The 19,513-nt window shown below is 37.9% G+C and overlaps 1 protein-coding gene across 1 annotated transcript in view; it reads left to right on the top strand.

Moving 5' to 3' along the window:
• Positions 1-18,438: 18,438 nt before the first annotated feature.
• Positions 18,439-19,513, top strand: part of NKD1 (NKD inhibitor of Wnt signaling pathway 1) — a 137,790-nt gene continuing 136,715 nt past the window's right edge. The window contains exon 1 of the mRNA XM_085234890.1: positions 18,439-18,542. The gene's annotated coding sequence lies outside the window, so the exon portion shown is untranslated. The remainder of the gene's footprint in view (positions 18,543-19,513) is intronic.

Here is a 19,513-nt window from a genome sequence, read left to right as displayed (position 1 = left end):
TGTTCTTTCTACTGTTCCTCTGTGGAATTTAATTCCTGACAGTGAGACCATGAAGCTTACTTGAAGGGGTTTAAAATAAATAAATAATCCAATATACTGAACATTGTTGAAAATGAGGTCAGAAGGCATTATCCATGACACTACTTACTGAAGGGCACAGGTGGTCTTGAGATTCTAGTCGCTGCCTCTCTTCACTAAATTCCTAAAATGACATAATAGTGTTTCAGAAGGACTGCAAGTGACAAAAAATGGCAGTACCTTGGCATCTGCTATGTAGATGGCATGTGTGTGAATTTCAAAAAGATTAAATAGTAAGTGGAAGCATTAGTGTGTTCAGAATTATTCTTCCCTTACAGTAATGTAACTATTCGGTTTGACTTTAATATGATGTCCTAGATTTTTACCACCTTGCTTTCCTCCTCCTATTCTCCTTCAGAAAATCTCTGAACACAGTAAAAGCTACTCTAAGTTGTGCTTTTACCTTTGGAGTCATCTGGTTTCTTGAATCCATATGTGTTTTTAGTTACTCAAGACAGTCACTGGAGATTATGAAGTTACTAAAGGAAGAATCAAGGCTTCTGAACAACTTGCTGCTACTCTTTTTCCTTTTAATCATCCAGCTTTCCTTTTCCTTTTTCTTTTCCCCGTAACCACTTATGTAGAAGTTTTAAAGGTTAAAGATGATCCCTTCTCTATTTACCCACTAATCACTGAGTAAGAGTTTTGTCAGATCCTGCTCAGATAATCAAAATCTGAGAACTAATTGCAACTTTTCTTCTGACGGTTCTGAATACTTAACCCTGTCAGCTCAAATTTGAGTGCTTTGTTTTGAAGCTTGCAAGTCAAGACTATTTATTTAAGTGTTTTCAAAGAGAGTCTGCTGTTTTTCAAAATGTAGTGACAGATAATCATTACATATGCATTTCAATGGTACAGTGATATCCTTTCTTGCGTATCTGTACAGCCAGTGTAAGTTTACAACGGAGAAGGATATGAGACATCAGGTCTTTCGGTAACCCAGGAGGTACTGTTTTGTCTTGTTGGATCCAAAGGTAATGTTGACTTCCAATTACATTGAACCACTGCAATGTTAAATGAATGACTGGGGGGAGGGAACAAGGACATGACTGTTGAGTGGGATGCTATAAACCTTGAATGAAGATTTGGGTTTGTGAAAACTAATCTAAGCAAGCTCATCTTTTATCTCTCTGTCACATTCTGCTTACATTCTGCTTATGTATTGTGGCAATGTCAGGCTACCTTGTTATCTGGAAGTAAACTCTGAGTTACCACCAGTGTAAACTTTACGCTCACCCACTAGAAAACTACAGGGCTTCTGACATCAGAGGTGCCATAAAATATATCCACTTGAAAGGGTGGTACATAGTTAATTTATTGACACGCATTCTTGATCTAACTACTGAGAAGTAGTAGGGAGAACGCTGATTCACCAGACATACAGCTTTTGTGGGAGACTTTCAAATAGCTTTTGAACTGATTTAAAGTGTGCCTTTGACTAAGAAATCCCTGGTTGTCCTGAAATAAATAAGGTGACCAAACTGGTCACCAGCTATGACCATGTAACATCAAGGAATTTGCCTTCTAAACTATGTCAGCAGTGATGCAGGCAGAGAAACCTACTAAATTCATGCTCACACACAGGAAAATTTAAAGAAAACTGGATGTTGACATGCTGCAACTGAATAGGTAGAGTGGATTGGATAGACAAAGCAGGTACGTTACAAGAAGTTTTTCATATATGGAAATGTGAGATGCAACCTTTGCTCTTTTAGGAGACATTTTAGTACAGATAAGATACTGAGTTTCAAAGAACTCCTGTACTTACAAATCAGTGGTGAAACAGAAAACTAGTTTGGCTACTCAAGTATGCTGAGAAAGCCAGACTGGGGGGGATGGAATGCATGTTTTATTAGCCTGAGAATGGTATGACTATTAGTTGTGTGACTGTAAAACTTCAGTGAATTTTTATGCAAATTCCCTTTAAACACTGTCCTTAAAACTTTTAAGAAATTACCTTGATACATGATTTATAGTAATCATGTTTTGCAAAAGAAAATATATTAAAATTTTGTAATACGTTTTGAGAAGATATTTCTCCCATGGCAATTTCCTCAGGAGCAAGAATTGAAACTTTCAGGCCTGGGAAATAAAAGAAACAGGATTGCTTAAAGTTACAATTAAATAATTTTATCTACCCACTTATATGTCCACAGTAGCTACCTGGCTCAAATGCCTTAATAGTTATACTATAAAATGTGACTTACATATTATTAGGCAAACCACTTACAGTTTCAGAGATCAGAACAAGTGTAGTACTTATTTCTGGAACTGACAAACCTCAGAAGTACCATTTGTGCAAGACTGAATATATTTAACAGTGTTCTCATAGCACTTCTAATTGATTCACCTATGCACGTGTGTATGAAAATATAATTAAAAGAAGGTTAGAATTGTAAAGGGAAACTGAAAAATCCTTATGTAATCTACTTCTGACTTTCTTGAACAAATGCTGATTTTGGATTTAAAGGTTGACTTTGAGTCACTCACCTTCAGCTCTTCAGCAAACTGTGGCATTTGTATCAGATGTCAAAGAAAATCCCTTTTGGATTTTCAGATTCTGAGTATGTCCAGGTGAAGCACTAATAGAAGTGCCAGAAGAAACCCCTTCAGTGCAGGGCAGATAGCTGGCCTTCCTGAAGCCAAGGATGCATAGTGTGCTTGCTGCAGGACTTCATTCAGAAGGCTAGCCAGTGCTTCGTAGCTGAGGATTGTCATGGTGCAGAAGAAATGACTGTGTAGAGAAGCAAAAAAATCAGGAAAATGGCTGATTTTTCTTGGGCTTGGAAATGAAGTGGACCTTTTGAGCAGAAGTAATCATTCCATGTACTTAGTTTTGCGCAATACAAAGGGTCTTTTTGTTTTATGTAATAGTCACTCGATGCTATCAGAGATGAAGTGTGTGTTTGGACCCTGTAGGATAACGCACCCAAAATGGAATTCCAAATGTTGCATCTGAAACAAAAATGCATTAAACAATAAATATTATACAGATGTGACCCACTTTCCTGTCATTAAATGGTGATCTCTACACAAAATGAAAGAAGGACAAGAACTACGAAATTTCTTGACCAACTTCTTTTTGTACTGTTAATAATTATGTATGTATGCTGCATAACGGCAACATTCTTATTCATAAAATGGAAATGGTTAAGCGTAGTGTTAATTATGGACAGTACTTTAAAGAATATTTAAATTAATAACTTTCTCTGTACCTGGCTGACCAACTAACAGTCATGTGCATCTCCTGCAAGCAAGAGGTTCTGTTTTTCTCTTGCTTTTCAAAGAGGAGCAAAGATGAGGTCTGACCCACTGCAGCCAGCAAATACAGTTAACAGATAAGTGCAGGATATGTCATAAAGAGTTAGTTAAACTTAGATTAAAAGCACTGTATACGAAGAGGTCTCTGAATCCAAATATTTAAATTTATTTGTGTACTTAAAGAAGTCTTTTTTTTTTTTTTTTGTACTTAACAAAAGGAGTCATAAAAAGTTTCTATACTTGCTGTTGTATTTTGAAGGTTGCACATCTCCCAGAGGTAGTTCTGGGGAAGGAACTCATGAAGAAAAGGGAGAAGATCAAGGAAATAAGTGAAATGTAGGTACAAGATGATAGCTTCCTGCTGACCTAATTGACTATTTCTTATACCTTTTCTATAAAGGTACAGTTTACTGAAGCAGAGCCTCCTAGAGCAGCATCTCAGCTGGCTGATGTAACCATATTACAGCAGAGTAGCAATGATAGAATGGTTTGGGTTGGAAGGGACTTTTAAGATCATCTTTTTCCAACTCCCCTGCTATAGGCAGGGACACCTCCCTCCAGACCAGGTTGCTCAAAGCCTCACCCAGCCTGGCCTTATGCCAGGATATTGTCATTAAAATTCTAATGATTCACAAAACCTAGCACCTGAAAATGATTTCAGTGTGTAAATGACTTGTTTGATTAAGGGGAAATTAGGGAATTAGAGGAGGAGACATTTTTTCAAAGTTACTTAAGGTGATAATTAATAAACTGTTGTTAGGCTAGTTAGGCTTGAGTGATTTTTAAAAATAATTTTCAGGTTAACTGGATTTATCCCACAAAAAAGGGGTTGTTGAAATATACTGGGGCCACAGCCTGTTCTGGCTTCCAGGCATGCTGTAGCTGCAGCACTGCAGTCAACATGAAGGCTGGGAGTGTCCGTGCTTTGCACATCGGTGCCAACAGCCGGCCAGAGCTGGGATCTTTTACCTCCTGATCTTTTCTTAATCCTCCAAGCGTATGCTTAGAAGCAACAGCTTTCCCTGCCAAAGCATAACTATTGATATTTTCCAAGCCCAATTTTCCAGCTGTAATAGTTCTGGTACAGTTAAGCTGTATGTTCAAAAGCATATGACTTTATCATCTGAGAAGGAACATTACATTTGGAATCCAGGGGGAACAATGTATAATTCAACTGAGAGTTTGTTGTTCAAGCTGAGCAAATCAAGTTACTATAAATTAAAAAGAGAGGCTTTGGCGATAAATTCCCTCAGCAGTTTTGAAGATCGTATTAATCTAATGTTATACCCTATCAAGTTTACATGCAACAGTTATATGGCAACATCTAGTCAGAGATGCAGTCTATAGTTAAAAATCCCTTTAATAGTTACAGGTAATTTTGGTTTCCTGGAGCATTTTATTTGTCTTGTTTATTTTTTATGTCTGCCATCAATTAAACAAATCTCTGGGGAATTTCTGAGAACTTTACTAGAGCACAGCCCCTCTGTACACTCTTGTTCTGTTTTTCTAAAACATCACCAGCGCTGGAACTGAAGTCCATGTGTGGGAAGGACATATGGCTGGGCAGAAGACAGCATATGTCTTTACTATGCACTCACTTACCATGCAGTTAGTTTGGAAGGCATCTGTTATTTGTTTAAACAGCTTTTTTTTTTTTTTTTCTTTTTGGTAGGGGGAAGGGTGCAATCTGTTTAGAGGGGACCTGCAAAGAAAAGCAGGGAAGGGTTTGTGTGTATCTTTTCTTTTTCCTTCTGTTTAAGGGAGAATTCCTTTGGCTTGTTTTTTGCCTTAAAATTATCCGAACTTTGAAGCATTATTTTTCATAGTTTTGTTGCAGACATATTTGGATCACTGGAGTTGCTCGAGGAGTTATGTCATCTTTAAATGAAAGGGGAAATAGGTATGGATTTCTGACAGTGCATTTCTCCAAGCTCTCCCAGTGAGATGGATTTGTATTTCTGTTATTGTTAGAACACTCAGCAACCTCACGCACAATTAGAGATCTGCAAAGCTGCTTGATGTCGAGCATCTTGCTCAGCGTCTTCACTTGGCAGTGATATGTTTCTGCAGCTCAGACTGCACGCGTTATGCGGAGGAGCAGTTTGTTCTTTTCCCCCTGGGAGCTCAGCAGGTGTGAGAATGTGGCACCAAGCTCATCCTGCCCAAGCTTACTGCAGGTGCTGGGCTGAGCCAGCTGCCCTGAGCTCTCAGGAGCTGCACCCTCTGCTGAGAGGGGACCCACCTGTAGCCATGAATCCTGTCAGCCATCTTGAATCTCCCACTGAGACTTCCATCTCTGAGCCCTGACACACCCAGCAGCTCCTTCCAAGCCTTGAGTGGCTCTGGGACCTCCTTCCCCCAGGTCACGTTTTAACGGTCATGAGCCTGCAATCCAAAGCAGCTATTAAAGAATTTACATAAAACTTCACACACAGAGTAGGCCAGAACTTGGCAGCGGCAGCAGTGTTTTTCTAAGCAAGTACAAATTCGGAGGCAACTTGGTTTTGGAAGGAAAGAATTCCCAACTTAGTTTATAGGCCTTTCAGGCATGGGATCTCTCAGATGTCTCAAATCAGCTGGTGTGCCACTTGTCTTCCCCTCCAAGGAGAAGCAGAGTATGCAGACCTGGATTTCTGTGGTGTTTAGTGCTTCAGGAATTCCTAAACTCAAAGAAAAGGATGAGACAGAAGGACAGGGGAGTGAAACCTGTTATCCGAGCACTGTAATAGCTCATGTGAATACTCTGGTATTGGAACTGCAATTCTCTGAGGGCATCTTGGTATTATGACAAGCAATGTGCTCAGTTAAGGACTGAGTTTAAGTTGGAGAAAACCCGTGAGCCTGCCCACAGCAGACTCTGGAAAGTCTGGTCTGGAGATATGTTTCCAGGGCCCATGGCTTACAGTGGGAGAGCACACAGACTAGCTAAAGGAAAACACATTTTGCATATGTTTCACTGTAGCTCCTTTTTGTTGTTTAGCCACTGTTCTTTTTTATGCTAAAGCAGATTGGAAAATTTTCAATAAATTTTATGTTTGTTGCTGAGAGGATAAAAGTAGTCTAAAACCTCTGTTCATTTCCTTTCCCTTATGATTCTGGTGTCTTAAAAACCACTTTCATCTTTCTGCCTTCACTTAAGAATAGAAATATACTTTTTAATAACAAAATTTCATAAAATTAACACAAGTTAGCCCTGTTTTAGGTGCGGGAAAGTTAAAAAAAAAAAAAAAAAAAAAGAGGTACCAGAGCAGGTGTTTCCTTTTGACTTGTTTTGTTCTACATTTTTTAGTAAGAGGTTTTTTAAATGAAAGCATTTTTAACAATCAAAATATTTTGAATATTATTGCTGTACAAAAATTGCATAACAGTCATTTTTCCTCAGAACAAAAATTGATCCAAATCTAAATGATACAACAAAGTGATCGAGAGTGGGGCTAAGCAAGTTGATCACTGCGGCGTGTGCCAGTGGAACCATTTACAGAAATGAATCTGAGGCAGAAAAGTTACAAGAATGTTAGAATTCAGAATGAGTTTGTAGGTTGAAAAGATGTCTACATTTTCCTGGATAAAATATGCTTTAAGCACACTTGAGTAAAATCCTGTGTGAATTATGGATTGGGACAGTCAATTTGTTAATATTTATTGAGGAAGTATCTAAGGACTACAGTGGTTCACAAGCTGAAGGTGACTCATGAATGTTATTATTGCTTGAGAGTATTTTGGGTAAGAAACGAATTGTTCTTTCTGTCCTAGTCATTTGTGTACATAGCCTTCACTGGAAAATGGTATTGGTGTGAACAAAGTGGGAAGAATCCAGAGGAAAGCAAGACGGGTGATCTGAGACATTGCAAATATGGCTTAGGTGGAATGATTGAAAGAGATAGTGTTATTTAAAGAAATAGAAGACATAATATACAAGTGTGAAAAAGCTTTGAAAAGAAGAAAGGAATAATGTGTCCTCCGCATCTGTGAGACACCGGAAGGAAAATAACAAACTTAACTTGTGTCAAATGACTTCTGGTTTCATGTTAAGAAAATAATCCAGTAGTTAAACTAAAAAATGCTAATGTACAGGGAGTTGCTGAAGCTTTGTTTTAGATGTCTTTAGGTAAACATCTAATGGAAATAACAAGAGTATAACTGACCCTGTTTTGGGAGTAAGGTGCCAAATGCCTTTCTGAAGTCCTTTCTGGCTTTAGTTACCACAATTCTCTTCTGACTGTGTCAGGCTCTGTGCAAGGCTGCCTTGTTCCTGTTTCTCTTCTGAGTATCTTCCTATATATCTTTGGAAGGCCAAGGTACCTGTTTTGGGCCCTGGATACCTCAGTTCTCCTGTCCCAACAGGCAGAGGGAATTTATTTTGGTAAATCCCATTGTGAATTCAGTTTTCAGCAACTTTTCTCCCAGTGAAGACATCTGAATTCCACTTGTGGACCTACTGTGGAGTAACACAGCTGCCAAACCTGACTGAGTCCTGGTTTGTGTAACCGGTTATAAGACTAGGACACATGGTTGAACACTGGTTTGGCTGTATCAAAGGAAAAATGAAGACATGGAAATATATTAAACAGTGTTGAGTAGTTGCTAGAGGTTGAGAGTCTGTAAGGAACAAATGCAAAATTTATTTTTGTCCAAAATTTAACTATTTTATCTGAATAATCTTTAACTACTGATCTATGTAACATTCCATGTATTTTAAGACTTTTTTTTTTTGACAGGAAGAATGCAGAAGTAATTTTAATTTTAATCATTTTATTTTTATGAACCCCTAACCCTGTTTGTATACATGGAGATCTCCAATTACAGTGTAATTAGAGTAACCCAAGAGCTTTAAGATCAGGAGTTCAAATTCATATTTGTAAATATTCCACTAACATCTAAAACACTCTTCAAAGATGTTTATTATCTCCATTTTCTGATTGATGGGGTTGTCATGCTTTTAAATACAATCACGCTAGTACTATCAGAGAGAGAGTTTCATCTATATACAAGACCTTTATTACTTGAATGTTTAAATGATTGTAACTGTAACGTAATGAGAGCAAGAAGCTTAAATGTACTGGGGGGGATGAAGGTAAAGTGTCTGCACACTTCTCTCTCCCTTTTATCTACATAATGTCTCTATTATTATTATTAGTTTTACTAAACAATGACAGCAGCTCATATAAAAAGCAAAAGGACAACTCGAATAGTATGGCCAGCCATGCTTTTATTTATTTAACTTTTTTTTCAGGAAAGGCTTGGGGATTTGGGAGATGATGCTGACTTTTGGATTCTTGAAAAAAGAAACCTTCATTTATTTTATAAAGTATATAACAACATCAATCCACCCAGAGCTGCCAAAGAAAATTCTGTTCTGTGTGATCAAGTTCCTTATTGGCATGCAGTACTGGAAGTGATATGCATGCAACAAATTCATCTATTTGCTCTCGTATTACCAATAGCTTATGGTGTGGTTTGGTCTCTGGATATTGTCTGTTCTACTCCTTTTATGAATAAATGTCTGTTGGACTGGTTGTTGTTTCTGGAAATAGCCCTTTTAGAGAAGCCTGGGAAATATCTATTGATCCAAGACAAATGTGGAAACATGGGATTTTTGGCAAAAGCTTATGAAAAGTAACATTTCTGAAATGAGATGATTAGGAATCTTACAGTCTTTATTCAAGTAAGCTATCATCTGCCTTAGTTGGGATTCTCTAATGTCTACAAGGAAGGATTTCTATTTCTCTTTGTGTTCTCTTCTGTGTTTCACTGGTGATTCTAGGGAATGTTTAATGAGTAACTGATTACTGAGAGCAGTTCAGCTTTATAAAAAATCAGCCCATTAAGATTAGTATTCATCTCTCACTCTAGGAGACTAGATTAGGTTCAGGGTTTGGGAACTGAAGGCCTTCAGAGCTGGAAGTCCACTGCCATCCTGCTCTATCATAGTGACCTGCCAGCAGGTACTGGGAGCTGCTGGCAAGACCTGCTCTGCACTTCTGAGGCAGTGGCTGCGTTGGGCCAGGACTCTTCACACCTGGGTGCCCAGTGTTGCATGCCCAGCTGTAGGTGTAGCTCAGCACAGTGACTAAGTCAACAATTTAAAACAGAAGTTCTGAGTTCTAATGAATAAATACTGTATTCAAGTGCATATTTAAGACATTCTGTTTGTAATTGTTGTAGAAAGTCAATGTTGTGTTGCTGTTGAAGTACCTGGTAGCAGTGACACACTTTGGGGGCAGGCACGCTGCTGCTACTGTGGCTGAGGCTCTCTCCAGCCTAAGATTTGCTCTCACTAGGAGATGTTGCATTTCTGTTATTGTATTTTATTTTATTTTTGTTGGGGATTAAAGACATTGGTTCTGCAGGTCTCATCAGTTTTCCTGTTGTGAACCATAAATACAGTTTGCTCGTTCTCTTCTGAAACAGTAGTTCTTAGCAGTGAGTGCTTTTCTAGCAGCATTACATTAAACTGAAAAAAATGTCTAACAAACCATGTTTCAAAGATATGGTCAGAGTGATGGCTTCAACAGGACATGGGGATGTGCTGCTCTGACATCAGTGCTGTGCCAAGAACCAGAAGTGAGAGACTGAACATAAAATAGCCACAGTTATTGCAGCATATAATCTAATGTGAAAATCCAAACAACTAGGACCCAGCATGCAAAAACGTTTAATGGGACCAGAGGGGATAGCAGCCTTGAAACAGCTTGGGTTTTGCTGGAACGTGAGTCTACAATGGGGGCAGGGGATAGCTGGTATACTATCACCACTAAATGGCTGTTTACTGCTTTATGGAATTCTCTGCAATTCCTGTTTCTCTCCATGTTTTGTTAAGCTATGTGAGGAATTGTGCTGAAAGTCACAAGGTATTCCTTCTGTACCACTTAATTGCTCAAGGAAGGAGGGGAGGATTCACTGTGTCTTCCAAAGAGCTGATAATAGGGCTTCAGTCCCTTTCTTGTCCCCCTTCCAGCCTCCATTTCACTGTGGGACAAACTTGGGCTTGATGGATGACCACATGCAGAAAGGTAGAAAAGGATTGAGTATTTCAAATTCCTTTGCCTCGGAGTTGTGAAAGTTATCTACCGCTCTTTGCGTCTGTCTTTCTTGTTTAATGATTTTGTTCTTCCTTACAAAGGAGACTTTGATAAGAGGATATTATGTCCTCAGTTGAATCACTTGCCATGAAGCACTATACGAGTTTTCTTCAGTTCATTCTACCTCAAAATGGTGGCTTTTAAGAAATTGTTATCTTGATTCAGTCTTCTTTTTTATCTCTCACATGAAAATCTCTTACAGTGTTCTTAACACTTTGCATTTATGTGACACTTTTCATCTGAGGCTTTCAAACTGCGGAGTATTATAATTTTTTGAAAGGAAGAAAATTCTACCTGAGATACATGTTTTTAATTAGACTAAACAAACAGTAATAAAGTCATGGCCCTGATTCTGCAGGCTGATCCCACTGATTGAACCCAGCTCTCACATGAATTCTTTGTGAAATGGGCCTAACTTCAGATGTCTTTCTTCTGGAAATGAAGGAGCTCAGCTGCACCACATGATTAGCTTTCTAAGCAAATAACTTTTTGGCTATCAATGGAGGGAGCCCAGGAGGAATGACCTGCAGGTGTGGAGGAAAATTTAACTTCCCAGCTATGCAGTACTAATTCTTTGTTCTGCTGATACAGGATTAGAGCTCAATGGGAAAGAAAAAGATCAATGACATTTAAGGCTTTGTCTATATGGGGGGTGAGATTTTTATGTTCTCAGCACCCATAACTGGGAACAGATTTTCAATACTGCTCAACTCCCACTAGATGCTTAACTATATACTAGACATTAAAAACAGCTCAGCACCAAATGTAGCGAACACCTGAAAATCCATCCAATTGTTTGGATACTTAAGTTCTCTTTTCAGAAATATAACTATATTTAAAAGAAAAATTATAAATTCCCCAAAATAGCACATAAAACGTGTAGTGTGAGTGACGCTTCTGTGAACCTAAGCTCATTGCATTTGTTGGTGTTTACAACGTGATCACTGTTATGGAAATTCCATTAGCAAAAGTCCCAAAGTAGTCCCCACTAGAGGTGAGTAAACTAGTCAGTACACAATGTAAAGAGACTCAAACTGTTTCTCAAGACTTGAAATTTAAATCACAGGCCTCTTTGAAGTTTAAAACGTTCTTCTATTAGCAATACATATTATTACATTTCTGTCTTCTGATTTCTGAAATTTGGATAGACCTGAATAAACAATTTTATCCCCTTCCTCCCTCCCCACCTTTTTTCTTTTTTATCCTAGAAGTGGCAAAATAACTTGCTAAAGAAAGGCTGAAGGCCAGAAGTAAGAACTGACTGCAACTGTCTTAGGAAAGGTCCACCAAAGAGCTTTTATTTGGCAAGTATACATATATCTATTATTTGAAGTAGTGAATTGAATGAATCATAATTCATAAAATGGTCAGCACTCTTAGGGCCCATGAATGTAATTCTTAGATTAAAAACTAATGATGCAGGCAAATTTGAAACAGGTGACTATACTACAGTCATTTCTGGTCATTGTGTTTTTGAACATCCTTTATTTCTGGAGCCAGCTCAGTGCTGTAAAATTTTGCCAACCAGCAATACCTTTCTGAGTGCGGAAAAGGTGGGATTCCCCCAAGAGCACTACGGACATGACATCTGGGTTTGCTAGTGAGGCTGCTTTACAAATATGACTTAATTCACATAAGTGACAGAGGTCATATTTCTTTGCTAATGTAGCTGAGACCCCATGAGAAAGGCTTTGCCAAACTGATATACAAGTACAGTGATCATGGTGAAAATATAGCATAGTTGGATGGTGCAATTAGACTGACGGATATCCACTACTTATATGATGCTTTATGGGATGAAGGCCAGTTTATTTTGAGTTTTGTATTTGGCTGAAAAAGTCTGTTAGTTAAGATTCCACTTTGAGGGACTTGGAAGTTGTGGGGATTTTTGTTCTTTTGTCTTGTTTTGAAGATATAATGAGGACTTTGCACTGGAAGCCTGCAGCAATCCTGTTATGCTGTGATTAATGTCACTGTATAATTCTGACAAGCTGAAGCCCTCCCAGGGTGCTCATTCATCATGGATCTCTCTATAGCTCTTATTTATTTATTGAACAACATGTAATCACAGTTCCCTTTTTTGTTTAATGTATCAGCATTTCAGTGTGTATGGACTTCAAGGTTTCAGTTTTGTTGACAATAATGAGATCATCCAGACAATTATCGTTTGATTTTCACTTCACTAGTGAGGAAGATTAAAGAAAAGTTAAGGAGCTTTGTCTGTTTCCTGTTACCCATTTACTGAAGGGGAAGAAAAACTGTTTAAAATGTATAAATTATGAGACTTTGGATCATGCTCAAGCAGTACGTGAGAAGACTTGCATACTGTCAGTTCATTGGAGTTTTGAATGGGTCAAGCTGGCTTAGATAAGCTATGATTTAGTTAAACCCCCTTAAGCAGCAGGCATGAGTTAAGGTCCAAGGCATATCATATGTGCCTACTACATCGGTGCATGTGTCCAGCTCTACATGTTCAAGTTTTTCACAGTGCAAAGATTAGTTGCTTGCACAAGGATTCATGCCTAGAGTTAGCTCTTTTTTAAGGCATCCAGGCCTTATATAGGATACTCATACAGAGTTCCTGAGCTCCCATGGTTCACTGGGAGAATAAAAATGGATGGGAACTCAGTAAAATCATGAAATAAAGTAGAATAGTTGAATTGAAAGGGACCTACGAAGATTGTAAAGTCCAACGGCCAGATCACTTCAGGAGGAACCAAAAGCTAAAGCCTATTATTGAGCATGAACTTGTAGTAGGACGCAGGAGAACGTTCCATAATCAGGGCTGTGTGGTGTTGTGGGACAGAATGACAATAAGGATACCAGTCACATTCTTTAATATGTCAGAAACTGTTCAGATGCTTCTGTGATAGGTGTTGTATAAGAGTCCAAAGATAAAGTGATTCTCAGTACAGAAGCAGTACTACTCAGTTGCAATCATAGCAATTATAGGATGGTTTGGGTTGGAAGGGACCTTTAAGAACATCTAGTTCCAACTCCCCTGCTATAGGCAGGGGCACCTGCCTCCAGGCCATGTTCCTCATACACCAACAGGAGTATGTACAGCTCTGGACACTTAAAGATCAGACAGAAAGATCAAGAAGTTGGAGGGAATTCAGAATAGATCCACTAACATTATTGAAGTGCATTGAAAGACGATGGCAAGAAAAGATTAAAAGAAATGGATGTGCATTGCTATATGATGATTAGGAAGGTACATAAGCATCTAAGGCTAATTGAAGTGCATGAATGTAAAAGAAAGAACATAACTATCTGGGGGTGTTATGAGGGCTTGTAAGTGGGAGTAGTTGGATGAAATTAATCAAACAAAAATTTAGGCTGGGAAATTTCCAAACAGTGGACCATATGTTCCCTTCTGGCATAAAAACGTGTGAAGGGGAACAAAACACTCTAAAAGCCATGTGGCTTTTGAAGTGCAGCTGTTGTTCCACATGCTCTCCCCTGCTCTGTGAAAGTGAGGGCCAGGGCCAGGTTTCTGACATGCATATAATATCAACACAAGTGTTAGAAAAACCAGGAAATCTCTAGTTAAGCTTATCTACCTCTTGAAGACCGGGTTACAAGTTGTGCCTTTACCTTTAAGCTGCCCTATTTTTATTTTCTGCATCTCTTCCTCCACCAAACTTTGACTTCCACTAAGAGCGCGTGTTCAGAAATTTATGGTTTTGCTTCATTAAAGTTGATTGAGGCTTGGAAGTATATAGTTAATGTGTGGAGAGCCTTTCAGCTGAGGTTATGTTCCAGTCTGTGGTACTGAAGGGTGGACAATGAAGGGAGTTGTACCATGTTTGATACCAGTCCTGATAAATAGCTGCTTTCTCTTTGACAGCTAGTGTATGTGGCTGAAGTTACCGCTCTGTATGGGGGACAGAGATCTTTGTGGCTTTTGGTTAGGAATAAGAAGTGCTATATAGGAAGAAAATTATTTTTATACTATGCTAAGTATTCAGTTAATAATTTCTGTGGGTTTTTTTTTGTCTTTTCTTTGCCTTGTGTGCAAATATATGGGTGACTTCAACATTTTTTTCTTTTTTATTTCTCTTTACAATTTTATGAAAACCACAAGTAACTACTTCAGCAAACTTAACAAGTCTTGCTTTCTGACAGGATCTTCTCAATCTTACTGAGTTCTGATGCCCTCCAAATTGCCCTATGCTTCCTAACTTCCCCCTTCTCCACAGACTCCACAGATCATCCAGTACTCCAGATCATCCAGTGAAGAATTACTACGTCAAGTTTGGGGACTAAATTCAATCATTTATATATTTCAGCAAGACTGAAATGTGTTTGCTTAAATGCAGGTCTCAACAATAATTATAGAGTTGTTGCTGATTTCTTCTTAATAAAACTCCAGAGAACATAATATGTCATACAGTACAACATTTCAATTTTTTCTGTTTGCATTTTTCTAAGGGAAGCAGTTTGTCCAAGACAGTTCTCTTATTTCTGGATTTTAAACAGACATGGCTCATTCAAAAGCAGGCCAAAGGAGTTTGAAATATAAACTGTTTTCTTAGAGAGACAGTATTTATCCATTTGCCCTGTGTTTTCTGTCACCTTTTGTGAGCAAATCTCTAAATCTTCAAGCAGGTCTCTAAATTTCCTAACACGCATCTGAATTGAAGCATTGTTCATATTTTCACTGTTTAGGAAGGAGCTTAGGCTATTCAAAGCAAAGTCCTTTAAAAAAGTAGAAGAAATTTCCATTTTCCACTATTATTAATAAATTATTATAAAATAATTATATTTAGATGAAATTTGCTGTTGATATAAAAGGATAAGTTTTACCAGTTTCAATAATTGTCAGCTTGGTCTACAACTGTTCAGGGTAGTCTTCATGCCTTTTTATTAGATTGTAAAATGTACAGACTATCTATCATTACTGGTTATAAACTTGATAAAGTGGAGCGAGTACTATTGTCAAACATTTAAGAGACCCTGAGCAGCTTTGTGTTGTGTTAATATATGCAAGTAAATATCATCATCTTAACCAAAAGCTAGGAACAAATCTTTTTTTTTCAATGTTCACTTTAATATTCTCAAACACCAAACAATAAATGAAATAGACCTGCACCCAAACTGAATTAAAATTTCATCAGAAGCACAAAGGCAAGGGAATTCTGAATTAGCGAAACCTTTGCCTCCTGCTGTGTATCTAGATGTTGCTGGAGTCCCCTAACCTTGATTAGTGCTGACACCAAAGGCTGTGTGTTATTGTAGATCAACTCGTGCAATTACTGCTGACATCTTTAATCTCGCTTTTTAAGCAGAAAAAAATATAATGGTGTCTGGAGTTTAGAGGCTGGAGCTAGAGAAATTCAGGCTTGAAGTGATGTGGCCATTTTTAACAGGAAGGGTAATTTAACAATAGGAACAATCTACCAGGGACACTTTGGTTTCTTCTTCACTTGAAGTCTGTATTAAGACTGGGTATCTTTTTATAAGGGGTTCTGTCAGTCTAACAGAAACAGTGATTTTGATGCAGAAATTAATGATTGGGGCTGTTTCACCTGTGTTACTCACAGGAGATCAAATACAATGGTTGTAACGGTCTGTTTTGGTTGTAACATCTATTGATTCAGTGAGTGAATTGTCTGTGCAGCTAGATAGCTGTAGACAGAGCTATTTAACTTTTATTTATTTGATACTTACGACATATGCTTATCTTCAGCATTTTATCAATAAAGAAAAGCAGTGTCTATCTAGTCTTAAAACATATGACTGACACATTGCTACACTTATTTCAGTAAATAGTTTGGAAGACTCTGCTACCAAGCTACCTTGTGAAGTTTTTTCAAACAAACCATGAGCTCACAATTAAAATAATTTTAGATATTACATTGTCAACATTTTCCAATTTCTTAAAACTACCTTAAAATATGTTCATATGATAATGCATTATTTTACTTCCCATTTCTTCAGGACAGCTTAATAGAGAAGCTTGGTTAATCTCCAGACAAGAATTTGCTTTTAGTGATAAATGCAGTTTTACTTAAGTCAATTTGTTTAACAAAGCAGACTGGATCTTGGTGAATCACCTTAATAGGTTTCAGAGATGGCTTTTTAATTCATTGCAGCTCTTAAGCTATTGAAACCAGAAAATGAATGAATTATGTCTCTTAAAAACAATAACAACAAACTCACGTCTAATGATTTCATGGAATGATTTCAAAGTAACATTGCCCCTGGTGGAAAAATGGGAGCTGCCTGCTTTCCAAATGGGCTGCACCTGTGCAACTCTCTGAGAGGTTAAAAACAAATCAAAGAGTTTCGTCTGTGCAGGGCCTTCTGGGATGTGCTAAATGGATTCAGAAGTTGGAGGAGGATCAGCAGTCCTGGCATCATGCTCTGTGTTACTGTTGGCCCTTGTTTCCTGTTAATTGTGATACTGCCAGAGAAAGACTTTTTTCCTATCTCATAAAATAAAATAAAGAAAGACTCAGCCTACAGGCATGGGATCTGATGCCTTTGCTTGCTGCAGAGAGTCAGTCATTTGGTTTTAGTGCTTAACATCTAATAGCTGGCATATAGACAGAACGCAGTGTTGTGTGCTGCTCCTCTGGCTTCTCGTAATCAGCAATTGGGATCCATTATTTCAGCAGGTGTGCTAATATCTGTGAGCATGGCTGCCTTGTTCTGCAGAGCTGAAGATGTGTGGCTGTGGCCTCTCACATAAAAATGTTAATAAAATTATTATTGCACAGAACGTGTTACATTCCTGTTCTACAAAATGGCCAGTGTCCTTAGAGAAACACATATGGATTAGACTCTATTTTATAGTGCTGTCAAACTAACTGAACAATGACAAAATGAGTTATTAAAAAAAAAAAAAAAAGTGCTACATATATCCATATACATAAGGTCATATTTGATTCCAGAAACACATTGTATGCTGAATACATGCCGTGTTTTTTTTTTTTCCCCTGAGTTTCTACTTCCTAACATTGTCCTATATATGATAAAGTTAACATAATTAGTAGAAACCAAAGATTAGAAATTTTAATATTTATTGTGTTTGGTTGGATTTCTCTTGCAAAATGCATTCAACAGAGGGAAGCTGCTTTAAAGCTCCCATCATGTTCTACCTCTACCACCAGTAGCAAAGTCTGCAGAAGTTTCAGTAACAAGCTGTTGAGCTAAAGGATGGTGGCAGCAGCAGGAGGCCAGTAACATCCCTATCATGAATGTGCACGTCTTTTCAGAGATATATTTGAATTTTAGAGTTGTTCACAAATAAGAAAATTCAGTAGCTTACCACCATCTCCTCAAGCAGCTGTCGTATTTCTAATAAGAAAATCAGAAGAAAAAGAATTTCTTTGTGCATCTGTTTTCATTGCAGAATTAGGTATCACGTGATATGCAAGAGGCTGAGTTAATAATGCCTGTAGACATTTTAATGTTTCTACTTACATTTATTTATCTTTTGAAAGTTCTATTTCTTGTTTCATTTTCACTTCATTTCAAGATGCGCAGACATTCAGTCTTCAGACAGTCTATTTATTGGAGAATTTCTATTTACAGGAGTATTTCTTAGGATGGTGTTGGCATATATAGCATGGCATGTAGCATGTTCTTGAGAGCATTTATGCCCTGGAACGCGAGGACTGTGTATGTGAATAAGTCTCTGCATGATGTGGCTGCATACTTGTAAGATTAATGAAGCAGAGTAGGTTTGAGAGACCAGAGAGGTACCACTTAGCCAAAGCTCTGGCTGAGTGCAGAAGTTTTGCTGCTGTGCTGCTTGAATCCGTGCTATCTGAATTGTGATGGCTATAATATGTGGCTCAGAAAGACAAATATTTAGACCTTCATGTAGCTAAACTTGGAAAGTGCAACTGAAATCAAGGAAAACTGAACACTTCATTAATTACAAATGAATTATCTAGAGTTCAAAGCCAACATTTTCTGTATATAAATGAATACTGATTAGTTGTAGTAACAAAATATGAGTGCTGAAAACATAATTATTGTCTTCATATTTTTCCCAGGATCAGTGTTGACTGTGCTGGACGTTTGAATACATCTGTGACCACTGCCAGCAGCAGGCTGAATGCCTCCTGATTTGCTGAAGTCTCCTGTGTTCACTTCTGTTGCCTGACGGTAGGGGCTCTCAAACACAGTCTGGAGGAAAGCATGACAGGATTTTACAAATTGTGAGATTTAAACGGAGGGATTTTTGTTTCAAATGTATAGAAGGGGAAAAAACAGAGGTATTCTTTCATTTGTCAGTAGAAAAAAAATGATGGCACATTCAGAGTAGTATCTCTGTATATAAAAAGAACGTTCTAAACCTCACTTTAGGTATGCAACTGGACTTGAAATAGTGAAAGCTGCTTAACCTCTGCAGTCTTATTAGACCTCAGTGGATATACACTGGCCACGCTCAGGAAGTATTCTCTTCTTATCTAATGAGCTCTTCTCTCCTAAAGGCTAGATACTGAAAGGGAAAAAAAAAACCCTACAATTGTTTAAAAAGTATGAATTATAAGGCTTTATATTAATCCTGAAAATCTGTGGGGAATCTATGTGCCATTAGGAGTTCTGACTAAGCTGAACTAGTCTACTTGGCTTATCACCAACTCAAGCTCCCTCTCAGAGAGTATGAGTTGATGGTCAAGATGCTTCTTAGAATGTGTTGGAGGTGTTTGTCCAGTTCACACACTATGAAATTCATTACAGTGTCAAATTCCTCCTCAAAAGTAATTTGTATGAAGGGTAAGTATTAATCTTAGTCTCTTGCAAAAGTCAGTATTTATGTTTTTGGAGTGGGAAGGTGTTTCAATTAAAAAGTAGATGTTCATGCAGGCAGAAATGTATTTTTCTAAAAAAGAAGTGTGCTTACTAGAAAGTCAGTCAAATCAACCAGAAAAAAAGTAGAAAAATCTTTCCTGTTTTGAGTGCGAACCAGATTTTGATGTTTGCCTAGAAACAACTCTAGACAACACCTGGTTTTCATTTGCTAGCACCTGGTCAGTGAGCCTTTGAAAGCTGTTTCTACCTCTCTTTGTACTGTCCTGAACATGTTTCATAGCATTCTGCATATAAGCGTTTGTGCTAGCACAGCTCTGCTC

Source organism: Meleagris gallopavo, chromosome 13 (assembly GCF_905368555.1).
Source record: "Meleagris gallopavo chromosome 13, MGAL_WU_HG_1.1, whole genome shotgun sequence".
NCBI classification, from domain to species: domain Eukaryota; kingdom Metazoa; phylum Chordata; class Aves; order Galliformes; family Phasianidae; genus Meleagris; species Meleagris gallopavo.
This window is presented reverse-complemented; position numbering and strand designations above follow the sequence as displayed.